The 14,614-nt window shown below is 43.9% G+C and overlaps 1 long non-coding RNA gene across 1 annotated transcript; it reads right to left on the bottom strand.

The window, feature by feature from the left end:
- Nucleotides 1-1,241: 1,241 nt before the first annotated feature.
- On the bottom strand, nucleotides 1,242-3,396 carry LOC140065610 (uncharacterized). The gene is made up of 2 exons (XR_011847983.1): nucleotides 3,026-3,396; nucleotides 1,242-1,508 (listed from the first exon to the last, which is right to left on the bottom strand). It is a non-coding gene; the product is annotated as an uncharacterized lncRNA (long non-coding RNA).
- Between the last annotated feature and the right edge of the window lie 11,218 nt (nucleotides 3,397-14,614).

The raw sequence follows: 14,614 nt of genomic DNA, 5'->3' as shown, positions 1-14,614 counted from the left end.
CTTTTCAGCTGAACCACCCAGCTTTCCCGCACATACATCCAGCTTTCCAGGAGGAGCACTTAGGCTGATGTCACTTGCCTTGATCTTCTGTGTTCCGGAGACCTTGCGGCTTCCCTGGGTCTTGGGGGTGGCAGCCGAGGTCACATCGCTGCGTCCTTGGCTCCGGGCAGATCTTCTCACGCCATCAGTTTTGGCCGGTAACTTGTTTTTCCTGCCTCCCGCCGGCCTGGTCCGGGAGACAGGAGCCTGGGACTTTCCAGCTTGATTCATCCCAGAGAACCCACTCCCTCCCTGGGGAGGAGAGAGCAGGCCTGGGTGGATTGGGTTTGCTCCAGGTGGTGCAGGAGCTCAGCAGCACACAACCACACCCGTCAGCAGCTCACAGCAGAATTAGAATGCACGCACTATTCTGCTGCTGGTGCAGTCACTGTGTACATACATGACATTACTTATCCTGTACTGATCCTGAGTTACATCCTGTATTATACTCCAGAGCTGCACTCACTATTCTGCTGCTGGTGCAGTCACTGTGTACATACATGACATTACTTATCCTGTACTGATCCTGAGTTACATCCTGTATTATACTCCAGAGCTGCACTCACTATTCTGCTGCTGGTGCAGTCACTGTGTACATACATGACATTACTTATCCTGTACTGATCCCGAGTTACATCCTGTATTATACTCCAGAGCTGCACTCACTATTCTGCTGCTGGTGCAGTCACTGTGTACATACATGACATTACTTATCCTGTACTGATCCTGAGTTACATCCTGTATTATACTCCAGAGCTGCACTCACTATTCTGCTGCTGGTGCAGTCACTGTGTACATACATGACATTACTTATCCTGTACTGATCCTGAGTTACATCCTGTATTATACTCCAGAGCTGCACTCACTATTCTGCTGCTGGTGCAGTCACTGTGTACATACAAGACATATATCCATAGTTCCAGCTGTATTTATTATCGTGAACCATTTCTGCTTATTGTTGTAGCTTTTAGTCTTTATGCTGTAACTTTAATGCCTTATGTTATAGCTGTGCCGGTGCTTGTGTTGTAGCTGTAAAGGCTCATGTTATATCTGTAAAGCCTTATGTTGTAGCTTTCATGCTTATATTACAGCTGTAGTGGCTCATGTTGTAGCTGTAGGGTTTATGATATATGTATAGAGCTTCTGTTGGATTGTGAAATTCCAGGTCACATCTACAACCACAAAACATTCGGAAAGAGCCGCAATGTTACTTGACCTTTATAGAAGCTTGGATATAATATTGTAACTACACAGAATTTCTCCAATATCCAGTAACAGTATCGGAGGAAGGGGGCGCTGTATCCTGGTTGGGTACCTTGTGCCTTTTCTTATCTTCTTGAGAATATAAGAACAGCAAATATCACATTGATGATGAGCCCAATGACGAGGGCCGAGACATTCAGATTGAAGGCTGTGCGGGAATTTCTGGCTGCGGCTTCATGGTTGTAAGCGTCGATGTTGTCTCTTGTCTGCAAAACACGGATACATACCGTAAATGTTTGCACTTCTTGTCAATTTGCATCAGAAAACCTTAGGCTCATACAGACTTGTTGGCACAGTGAAAGATATGATGGGTTAGGGGGTCAATTTTGTGAAAGAACATAGCCTTTCCTAGTCACATGATCACCGAATTATATAGAGAGTAAATGGAATTGGTGAAGGATGGTAACAGCCCTCAGCTCAGAGGCACAGTGCCTAAAATTATAGGGTGATGTCATAAGGTATCATTGCTCAGGCACCTTCCCAATTTACTATACCAAGGGAAAGTGCCTGAGCAAAGGTACATAGTGTCCTGGTGCCCACAGTTTGGTCTATATTAGTGACTCTCTGGTTGTACAGTATGGAGAGTTGACGGGTGAACCCTACGAGTATTTTGGTGGTTTAGAGTGGTAAGTGTCTACTCTGTGAACGGAATGGTGGTCTGAAGGGGTTTAAGGCAATGTCTACTACCCTAAACTAGGTGGTCTAGGGGTGAGCATTTAAGGCGATGTCTACTACCCTTAATGAGATGGTCTAGGGGTGAACATTTAAGGCGATGTCTACTACCCTTAACGAGGTAGTCTTGGGGTGAACATTTAAGGCGACGTCTACTACCCATAACTAGGTGGTCTAGTGGTGAGCATTTAAGGCGATGTCTACTACCCATAACTAGGTGGTCTAGGGGTGAGCATTTAAGGCATTGTATGTCTACTACCCATAACTAGGTGGTCTAGGGGTGAGCATTTAAGGCAATGTATGTCTACTACCCATAACTAGGTGGTCTAGGGGTGAACATTTAAGGTGATGTCTACTACCCTTAACGAGGTGGTCTAGAGGTGAACATTTAAGGCGATGTCTACTACCCTTAACGAGGTGGTCTAGAGGTGAACATTTAAGGTGATGTCTACTACCCTTAACTAGGTGGTCTAGGGGTGAACATTTAAGGTGATGTCTACTACCCTTAACGAGGTGGTCTAGAGGTGAACATTTAAGGTGATGTCTACTACCCTTAATGAGATGGTCTAGGGGTGAACATTTAAGGCGATGTCTACTACCCTTAACGAGGTGGTCTAGAGGTGAACATTTAAGGCAATGTCTACTACCCATAACTAGGTGGTCTAGGGGTGAACATTTAAGGCGATGTCTACTACCCTTTACGAGGTGGTCTAGGGGTGAACATTTAAGGCGATGTCTATTACCCTATACTAGGTGGTCTATGGGTGAACATTTAAGGTGATGTCTACTACCTTTAATGAGATGGTCTAGGGGTGACCATTTAAGGAGTTGTCTACTACCCTTAACGAGGTAGTCTAGGGGTGAGCATTTAAGGAGTTGTCTACTACCCATAACTAGGTGGTCTAGGGGTGAGCATTTAAGGAGATGTCTACTACCCATAACTAGGGGGTCTAGTAGTGAGCATTTCCTATCTTTGGGGAAGGGGTAAATCACTAGATTTGAAAAAAGTTAAATAAACTTGAAAAATCTATCAAAAGATGTGGTTACCTACCCTGCAAGAGTAGACAATAGCGGCAATTCCAATGGGCCAACAACAGAACAGCAGGTTGACAATGGACCAGCAGAGGTAGTCGCTATGCGGGGGCTGGGTTAATGCCCTGTCCTCATTCACCCCCACGTTGGTCGAAGTTGGCTGGAATATTAGAGTCTGTTGAGTAGTCCAACCTGGTCCAGTTGGGTAGTTGGGAGCTTGAGGGCAGGGCTGCATGAATGATTGTCCTGGGTTGTATGGAGGAGGTTGCTCCCCTGATTTGGTGGGATAGACCTCCAGGAATGATGGGTTCTCCATTGTTTTGTGTGGCAGTAAGCTTCTCAGCAGAAGATCTGAGACAGCTGAAGTGAAGCTTCATCCATCCATGTCAGCAAGCCCCCCTCCCTCCCTACAACACAGAGCTCCACCTTACCAGAGCTTGTCACCAAAACATTATAAATATATATTTGGCTCTTGAAAGTTTTCCCAGTCCTGCAGGGTTCACTTCCAGTCATAGACGCCCCTCAAGATAAACATCCAAAGATCACACAGAGGAGCCAGATGCAACAATTAACCATTACTAGTATGTTCTGCACTTCGAAAGCATAAATGTACCTAGGCGATGCTTCACCAGGATCAAAGAATATCCCCCACAAACCAATAGAAATGAAAAAAGAACGACCTTGGTGAGTCGCGGGATGAGGCATTCATGCAGCTCATCATATTCTTAGGTGACAATAAGGTCTGACAATAAGGTTTTTAGATCAAAAACATTGCCTTAAAGGAAATTTACCATGTGATTTTATGCATTGTAAACCAGACATACATCGAGAATGCTGTAGCTACAATAATTCAGAAACATATCTTGTTTAATCCCTGAACTGAGTGGTTTTGCTGAAAAAACAATTATAAAATTCAGGACCTTGGGAAACCTGGGTGCCTACATAAACACATTACATGGAGCTTGTCCAGACAGGACTAATCAACCTGAGCTGGATGACTCATACACAGCAGCTGGGGGATGATGCAGTGATTGATTACTTCTGCCTGCGAGGGACAACACAGTACAAGAGGAGAAGCACCAAGCAGCCACAAGAGCGACAGAGCCTCAATATCATTATTTTATAATTGTTTTTTTTTTCAGCAAAACCACTCAGTTCAGGGATTAAACAAGATATGTTTCTGCATCAGTGTAGCTACAACGTTCTCAAGGTATGCTTGGTTCACAATGCATAAAAACAAATGGTAGATTTTCTTTAATCCAGATGTAATGGAGGTACAATTTGCAGCTTTCCATCTGTAATTTGCAATCTTCTCTCAGTAGGGGGTGCTGACCTAGCTGTTGTGACTCAATCCTCCCCCCCCCCCTCTCCATAGAATTCTATGCAATCTGAAATCTTAGTGAGCTTCTGTCTTGGAGCTAGAAAAATGGAATTCAGCTGAAAATTCATAGCAAAAATCAGATTAGGAGGGAAGAATGGGGAATGATAAGAGCCAAAGTATGAGGAGAAGGAATCATTTTGCTCTTGTCAGGTATGTTATACAATTTCTTGTATTCACTTTCATATATTCACACCTCTCAACCTCTCATAAAGAGGTATGTCCCAGAAGCAATCCTAGAAGCAAATAGAGTTGAGCCTAATGGTAAAGAGGGAAGCCACTGACTCCCTGCTCCACCATTCTGCCGCAGCTCGCAGTGGCTTTGGGGCTGCGGTTACATTATTGCACCTGCCCACTTTGGAACTGTGGAAAGGAGTGGGGAGTGACAATGGAAGAGGATTTTTATAAATCAGGGGGTGGGCATTATATCTGATGGCCCCTGGAGACCAAACGTCTCATAACTCTACTGTTACCCCTTGTGAGAACCTATTCACGGAAAACTCAGCACCTATCCACTCTTTCTCCCTTATATACTCTTTTCTCCTACGGGATGTACACAAGTCCTATGCAGGGGCTAGCTTGGCAAATGAGCGGAGGAACTAAGTGTAACTCTCACTCCACATGAACAATAGATCTTTGTAGTTACTCATACATTGGGGCACATTTACTCACCCGGTCCATTCGCGTTCCAGCGGCGGCTTCTCCAACGAGCGTTCGGGTCTTCCGGCGATTCATGAAGGTCCTGCGCCCGATGTCCACCAGGTGTCGCTGCTGCGCCGAAGTTCGCCGAGGTGCCCCGGAGTTCATCGTCTTCATCGTGGTGCATGTGAGTATGGCCCGTGCGACCAATTTTTAAAAAAAAATGTGGCGGTTTTTCCGAATCCGTCGGGTTATCGTTTGGCCACGCCCCCCGATTTCCGTCGCGTGCATGCCAGCGCCGATGCGCCACAAACCGATCGCGTGCGGCAAAATCCCGGGGCAATTCATGGAAAATCGATGCAAATCGGAAACATTCGGGTAACACGTCGGGAAAACGCGAATTGGGCCCTTAGTAAATGACCCCCATTGTCTTTTGGATAGATGATACATGTAAAGACAGGAGATGGATGATAAGCACTTTCATCCGAGCATTCAACCAAGGGGTATTAAAGGAGCAATACATCCTCTGCCCACAAGAGTCCACATGCAGGGGGCCCCTTTAGGATAGGGGGCCCTGGGCAAATGCCCTGTTTGCCACCCCCTAACGCCGGACCTGTCCTGTCTGGATGTATAACTCAAGAGAAAAACTTCATGGTACCGTGTCCAGATACTACTACACTCTTCTTACCAGACACCTCTTTGGCACTGCAATGACGGCGCCATACTTGGTGGGACTGTAAGGACCTAAGGCCATCTTGGGATCAAGTGTTTTCTATCTTTACTAGGGCCTCCCAAAACCCTTCCTTGACTAAGTCGGTCCAGGAGATGAATCATATCTGTAAGATGGAGGAAGCCTCAGGATTTTTGGAATGTTTCTAAAGATCTGGCAGCCATGGATGAATTTTAGGATATGTCGGCTTATAGGGATCTATGTTAGACAACTGCATGACGTGGGAAACCTTCCTCCCCCTCCTTAATTCCTTGCTTTATTATACTGTATGGACGGGTCCTACACGACCTTGATACCTTTTGTGACTTTTGTTTACTTACCAGTTTGGTAGGACACGACCTCCCGGATGTTTTTTTCTTCTTTTGTTTAAATATAAAATTATAATAAACTTAGATGAAATGTAAAGGAGGGTCAGGTTTACAGAAATGGTGCCATTAATAGTAGGGGCTTGCGTTTGAAGTGGTGGTCTAGACGGACAATTATAAGTGGTTGTGTTATAGGAAAGAGGAGTCATATTATATACAGTACTGTGGGGCAACGTTGTTGGTATTATATTGCATGGGGGCCACTGCAAAGGGACATTATATAGAGAGGAAAAACTTTGTGCAACACATGAAAAAACATAATAAAGAAGTTGCTAAACTGCTCCCTCCTCTGGTGGTGGCCAACCCCGGAACTGCAGCTTAGACCATGATGCAGAAAAAGTTGCCTGACTCTTTATGGTAGTAAATCAGGACACAAATCTGTAACTTTCTATCACATATAGATACAGGCGGTCCCCTACTTAAGAACACTCGACTTACATACGACCCTTAGTTACAAACGGACCTCTGGATGTTGGTAATTTATTGTACTTTAGTCCTAGACTACAATAATCAACCCAACATTTTTAAAATCCAATTGTCACAGAGACCAAAAAAGTTCTGGCTGGGATTACAATGATAAAGTATACAGTTCCGACTTACATATAAATTCAACTTAAGAACAAACCTACAGACCCTATTTTGTATGTAACCCGGGGAAAACAGTTCAGCTTCAGTTTCCTGCAATTAGAAAAAAAACGAGAAAGAAATCCACTCCGCACTGAAGGTCCATAAAACTTGTGTAAACTTTTATTCAGCGTGTTAAAGTTTATACCTTTTATGGAGATCTTCAGTGCTGGAAGTTGTTGGATGTCTTCGTTTGTTGCTATTCGCTGGCCCGGCGTCTGTTCCGGGACACGAAGCTTCCTGTGATGACCTACTTGTCTTATTTTTACACTATGAACTCTGTACTATTTAGTCCTGTCATATCCAGAGCAGCTTTGGCTGTGACTAGAGACATAGGGGATTATTTATCATTGGTTTTCCTGGGGTTTTTTTGGGCATATAAAAGTCTTAAAAAAAGTGGCATATAGTTTTTTGGGACTTTTATTAATGTGGCGTAAACATAGAACTACTGCTAGTGCAACACCGGACAAAGCCCGATTCATGAGTTGGGACTTTTTCAAAAAAGTCCCATAAAATGTATTTTGAGACTTTTTTTTGGGGACTCTGCAGTGAAAACACCTCTCATCACCAGAAAGAATAAAAAGACAAGAGCGTGTTGTGTGGACAGAGGAGAAGTGCTCCACAGTTCATTTTAGTGATTAAAGAAGGTTTAAAGGGGCTGGCCACTTTTTTACATAAATTGTCCATGTGCTTTTACTGCCTTAATAATATTCCTTGAATGCTCACCAATTGATTTGTCCTCCCTTATGCTTCCTTTAGTGCTGTGTGCAGACTCTCTGTGCACTTTGTAGGATTTTTATTTACATGTCTAACCACTGATAAATAGTAGGAACCTGCAGAAGGAGATTATCAATCATCCTGCTCCCTCCCTCCCCTCATCCTGTGTCTATCAGTGAGATGGATTAAGAGAAAAAACACACTGGAGGCTGTCATTAGGACGGACTGAAGGAGAGAGAAGCAGGAAGCAGTGTGTATATATGCGGAGGGCAGCATGGGGAGAACAGGGAAAGGCTGAAGATCTCACAGGAGGCAAAGACACAGGTACAGATACATGCAGAGACCTGTCTATTGGAGGAGATTTATTAAAAAGTAGCCCCTTTATTCCACACATTGCCCCGGGCAGCCAGGAGTGCAAGTTACTACTATGATCACAATGGCTTCATTATCATGTGATTCACCTTGAATCAAGGCTGAATGGGAATTTCTTGCACAATTTGATAATTTCCCTATTAATTCTATAATTAACCCCTTCAGAACCAGAACCTTTTCAATTTTTCCGACCTTCCAAAAGCCATTACTGTTGAGAGCAACTAACCTGGCGAGAAATACTATTGCTGGAATAGCACATCCAGAATTTAACACTCCCAGTGCAATTGGTATCAGCCAAGAGCCACCATGTGACCTCCAAAATCTTGTAGAAAACTTTACCGGAAGAGCAACTCCATATGGATTCCTATGGATTTAGAATGTAAAGTTATAAAGCTTCCATAGTGTGTAAGTACCAATGCTTTTCAATATTACATGATTTCGCCACTTGAATGTCAAATTTTAGAATAGGGAGAAGAATAAACAGAATTAATACTCTACATAAAGATGGATTTAGCTAGGCTTCAACCTCTTATTTGCTTGTTAGGATCTAAAAAATATGCAAGCCAAATCCAATAATCTTTTCTCAAACTGATTTTATGTATATCAAAATTCCACTTGTTCACTTCAATCACAAAGCATCTCACACTTTTCTACAGTTTTCTACTTCACCAGCTTGTCTAAAGTTACTGAAAAGTCCATCACAATCCACACGGCAAGACAAAAGTATGGATAGTTCACTGAGATGGCGAACACTCTTGTCAGGCTTGAGGGTTGTGGATCCTCTGGACCACTGCGGATGATGACGTAAGCTGACACCTGGGACCCGAGTCTAAGTGGCACCCGATTTTCACCAGACCCCCCAGCAAAGCGAGTTGGACTTGCTGCAGCGTGGTACCACCAGGTCGTTCCACAGGAGCAACTTTGTCTGCGGTGGCAGCCAAGACGAAGTACAGAATCGTAAGGCAAGATCATAGTCGGGGACAGGCAGGAGCTCGAGATGGACAGCACAGGATCAGAGTCCGGGACGTAGCGGAAGGTCAGGACAGGCAGCACAGGAGCGAGGTGAGGAACGGAATCAAGGTCACAACGGGAAATCAGGATAATCGTACAAGGCATCAAGAAAGCTTTCTCTTAGGCTATGACAGGACAGGGGACACAGGAAGGGGCTGGAATTTATCAGGGCAGGCGGCTGGCCAGTGCCAATTATCGGCGCCCTGACCCTTTAAATTTGGTGGGGTCAAAATAATCACTTTAACCCTTTTCCCCAACTTTACACTTGAGATAAGAGGGAATAAAGTTCTTGCCCACCTCTGACTTTACCCCTAGCATTCCCAAAGTACTGTACCCCACATTTTACATCCTCCCCTTTATATAATTCCCTCATGGAACTGTGTAGTGCGCCTCTCAGTGGCCCTCATATCTTATACTACCCTACTATAGCACCCTAAAGGTATATTGTCCTTCCCTTTGTCCCCCACACCATATAAAGCTCCCCTTCATGTGGTCCTTCCTTGATATCTGCTCTCCTATTAAATTTTAATCCCATCCTATTGTGTCCCCCAACTGTGGCTTCCATATCTCCTCCCTAGCATGATGAGGTCATCCCGTATCCGCAAATTCCTTCTCCCTCATGTAAATCATCATTTACTATTATTGCCCTGTTGCGAAACCTTGGGAAGAAAGCCAGAAGCCTTTGGACATTGATAAGTATAGTTCTATTTATTAATAGATATCATAAATGTGATGAAATTCCTGGACAATATATGAACTTTAAGGTGTTACCATTGTCAGTCTTAGAGGACGGAGATACAGGAGAAGAACATTCATTGTATTGGAAGTAAAGAAGAAAGAGACCGTCCTAAGAAATGGATCAACATCATGGGAAACCAATGTCGTCTTCTCTATATGATGAGCGTCCTCCATCTTACTCTGAATGCATTGAACTTCCAACTTTGACCCCAACAAGTATCAAACCAACCTCAAGTATTCCTACAGCCCCAGTGTATTCTCAAGATTTATATCCACCTTCCTCAGCTCTACCACCGAACGCAGCCTACGTGAGTGTGCCGTACCCAATTCAACAGCCAACACCCATCAATGGGCTCCCATCATGTGATGTCGTGACCAGACCCTCTACCTGGACCCCCGTATCTGTCCCAAGAACCAAAGATTACATGACCCAGTCCATCGTCAGCCTCTTCTTATGTTGTCCACTTGGGTTCCTGGCTCTTTGTTTCTCATTACAAGTAAGTGTGGTATCAGGGGTGGAGATGGTGGTGCTGGTGGGGTTTGGGCTTTGTAAGGGGCAGATGTAAAATTCTGTAAGGCATACGTGTGTAGATATTTTTTTCCCAGTGTGTAGATGATACTTCAGGGTAAGCAAACGTTCGGCTCCTTGTGTCCATACAGGCTGAAGCCCTTTGACGTGGCCCTCTGTCACTTCAACTGGAAATTAAATAAGACACCATCCCATCATTGCCCAGCCATGTTTGTGTTTCACCATGGGCCTTTTAGTGCTTCTTCTGTACTGGATGCCCCCTTTGCTACTAGGAATATCATCTGTCACCACAAATATCTGACCAGCACCATCCAGTAATATGTCGATAGACATTTGATGACGATGCCTGCATCATGGCCAGTCCTACATTACAGATACAGTCTCTGTTGCCCCAATTAACCAATCAACTACAGGCGGTCCCCTACTTAAGAACACCCAACTTACACACAACCCCTAGTTACAAACGGACCTCTGGATGTTGGTAACTTACTGTACTTTAGCCTTGGGCTACAATATTCAGCTATAACAGTTATCACGGGTGTCTATAATGAAGCTTTAGTGTTAATCCTGGTTATGACAACCCAACATTTTTAAAATCCAATTGTCACAGAGACCAAAAAAAAAATTGACTGGGGTTACAATTATAAAATATACAGTTCTGACTTACATACAAATTCAACTTAGGCTTGTACGTAACCCGGGGGACTGCCTGTACACTGCAACTTTCCTTTCATGTAACATGAAAGCTAAGCTGTGATTGGTTGCTAAAGATTTGCCATAAATCTGTCTCAAATTTTATCTGTGCCAGGGATTTAAGATAAGACTTAAATTTGGAGCCAAAGCTTAGATATCATTTTTTAAACAGCTGTGGGAAATTGAAAGCTGAGCTCTGATTGGATTGCATGGGCAACTAGCACAGTTTTACCTCAGACGCTTCTGATAAATCTCCGCCAATGTTATCCTCTGAATGGGGGATATTTATCATACGCTGGCGCTCGTGCACCCCATCGCTGCAAATTCGCAGCCCGATACATCAAGAGGCTTCTGCCTCTTGATGTATCGGGCTGCCAGCAGCGCAGCGATTATCCTGCCTGGCGTAGAAAAAAACGCAACCGGTGACTTTTCACGTATGAAAAGTCAGCAGCATTGAGTGCGCCGACGCGGGGACAGTAACGCCCCGCGCCGGCCCACTCCCGTTCCACCGCGCCCTCTGCTCGTCCGGCCGCGCCCCCCCCCCCCTTCACTCCCCTTCATGCCCCACTGGCGTGAAGGTGGCGGTTTGGGGAAAGTAATCGCAAAAGCTAGCAATAAGCTAGCATTTGCGATTATTTCAGGGCCTCTGCGCCACTGGCGGTGCGCAGAGGTCCTGATAAATATCCCCCAATCTCTCTGTAGTGCAGCCTCAGGTTTTAGGTTTGTAACGGCGCACTTTCGTGGTATCTAATTATTTCCATTTTTCGACGAATTGCCCCTGGTTTTTGGCGCACACGATCGGATTGTGGAGCATCGGCGCCGGCTTGAATGCAACAGAAATCTGGGGGGGGGGGGGGGGGGGTCGTCGACGTCGGACAACCTGACTGATTCGGACAGACCGCAGAATTTAACCGGTTAAGGACCGGGCCCTTTCCTGTTTTTTCATGTCCATTTTTCACTCCCCACCTTCACCTTTTCTGCGTAACAAATTGCACTTCATAATGATGGTATTAAATATTCCATGCCATGTACTCAGAAGCGGGAAAAAAATTCCAAATGCAATGAAAATGGTGAAAAAACGCATTTGCGCCATATTCTTGTGGGCTTGGATTTTACGTCTTTCACTGAGCGCCCCAAATGACATGTCTACTTTATTCTTTGGGTCGGTACGATTAAGGGGATACCAAATTTGTATAGGTTTTATAATGTTTTCATACATTTACAAAAATTAAAACCTCCTGTACAAAAATAATTTTTTTGATTTTGCCAACTTCTGGCGCTAATAACTTTTTTATACTTTGGTGTACGGAGCTGTAGGTGGTGTCATTTTTTGCGAAATTTGATAATATTTTCAATGATATCATTTTTAGGACTGTACGACCTTTTGATCACTTTTTATAGATTTTTTTAGATTTTTCAAAATGGCAAAAAAGTGCCATTTTCGACTTTGGGCGCTATTTTCCGTTACGGGGTTAAACGCATTGAAAAACCGTTATCATATTTTGATAGATCGGGCATTTTTGGACGCGGTGATACCTGATGTGTTTATGATTTTTGCTGTTTATTTATATTTATGTCAGTTCTAGGGAAAGGGGGGTGATTTGAAATTTTAGGTTTTTTTATTATAATTTTTTTTTTTAAACTTTTTTTTATTTTTATTTATACTATTTTTCAGACTCCCTAGGGTACTTTAACCCTAGGTTGTCTGATCGATCCTATCATATACTGCCATACTACAGTATGGCAGTATATGGGGATTTTCTTCCTCATTCATTACAATGTGCTATCAGCACATTGTAATGAAGGGGTTAAAACGAAATAGCCTCGGGTCTTCGGAAGACCCGAGGCTACCATGGAGATGGATCGCCGCCCCCCGATGACGTCACGGGGAGCGGCGATCCCAGGTAAGATGCTGGCGCCCATGCGCCGCTATCTGTTTGAGGCTGCCGGCAGCTTTGCCGGCAGCCCACGCTGTAAAAACACCCGCGATCGGTGCTAGCAATATGCAGCAAAGACTTACCGGCTATGGAGAGGGCTCAGCCCTTGAGCCCTCTCCATGCAGCGCGCCGCGACCGGTTAAAAAAGGAATTGTGTCGCAAGATCAAGCACTCACATGCACCGGGAAGAAGAAGGTGAACTCTGGCGGACCTCAGCAGGGAAGCAACGGATGCAGGAACTAGGGTGCACGTTGAATCGCTGAAGACCCGAATCCTCGTCGGACAACGCACCACGGGATCGCGACAGGATGGGTAAGTAAATCTGCCCCATTATATCTCATCCTGGAAGAAAGATAATGATGTTTTAAATTTTCTAATGATATTTTCTTGTCCTTCTTTACAAAAAAGCATGAAGCTTGTTGTTTTGTTTTATAGACCAGATCGTCCGTAAAAGAAGGAGACCTGGAGAGCACGGCCATTACGTCACGCACAGCGCTTATCCTGAACAGGATTTCACTCCTCGGACTCCTATTCATTGTATTTATTCCCATATTAATATTTTTCTTAGTCACAAAAGAAATGGATTTTACTCCTTGGAATAAGTCGCCCTAAAACGAAAATCTAGTATTCATCCTGAAGTCATGTTGTGATCATTGTGAGATATATGAGTGAAATCTTCTCAGGACATTACAGATGCTGGTTGTGTTATATGGGACTCGTGGAAGCCCCAGCCAGGGGTGAACTGTGAGGACCAAAACTTCACCATTAGGCCCTGACACATGAGTCCTATGGTTAATGCACTTTACTGTGATGTTTTTTTTTTACTTTTATTTTGTACTATTGTTGTACATAACGTGTTAATACTGTTATTATGGGATTTCGTACTGTTGCATTGACAAGGTTTAAGCCCTGCTAGATTTATAGGAAGACCCCTTACAGAAGAGCACACAGCCATAGGAATATAGAGGGCCGTGTCTGTAAGGTGTATTCTGGTTCTTATTACATGTGTGGCTGCTTTTTATCTTGAAGGGATAGGACTGCCTCAATTTTTTGCAAAATTAATATATAAGTAAGTAAACTCATCCGTGAGGCTCCCTGTTGGTTGGTCTCTCCTGCCTCCTACTTATACCCCGATTCCCCATCTGCTCCAGATGTGTAATCATGCCTCATTAGTAAAAGCAGGACTGTGAAAAATTGATTTATATGTATATTTCAGGATTGTAGCTTCTTCTACTGCACTGGAGGCGTGTCCTCACACTGCTGTGTTCAGAGCTCTCTGCATTTAACTGTCCCACAGCCCCAATCTCTGCACTAATCAAAACTAATGATTGTCATCCCTCACCTTTCCAGACCACAAAGGACTTTACCTTTGATCCCCTTAAGGACACAGCTTATTTTCACCTTTAAGACAATGACAAATTATTCAAATCTGACATGTGGTAATAAAATGGTACATTTTGGTTGACACATTTTATTGTATATTTATGAATAAAAATAGAATATTTGGTGAAAATTTTGAAAAGTTTGTGGTTTTCAGAATTCTAAACGTTATGGTTACCAGGCGAGTTGTCTAACTACCCAAATTAGTTGCTAATTAACATTCACCCCATGTCTGCTTTATGTTTCAGTAGAAAGGGATTGGGCACTTTTCATTTCATTTCCTCTGATAACTTTAGCTTTTCCCTGTTCTCACAATCCTGAATATTTACACAACTTCCTGCCTTTCACTGCTCCCACTGTGTCTCTCTGACAGTACATCCCACTGTCTGAGATAGAAAGAGGGGAGTGGGAGGGAGCAGGATGAGCCATGTCTCAGCTGCTACAGCTCCTCCTATTCATCAAAGCTCAGACATGTAAACAAATAATGAAGGAGAT

Source organism: Engystomops pustulosus, chromosome 6 (genome assembly GCF_040894005.1).
Source record: "Engystomops pustulosus chromosome 6, aEngPut4.maternal, whole genome shotgun sequence".
Classification (NCBI taxonomy): Eukaryota; Metazoa; Chordata; class Amphibia; order Anura; family Leptodactylidae; genus Engystomops; species Engystomops pustulosus.
This window is presented reverse-complemented; position numbering and strand designations above follow the sequence as displayed.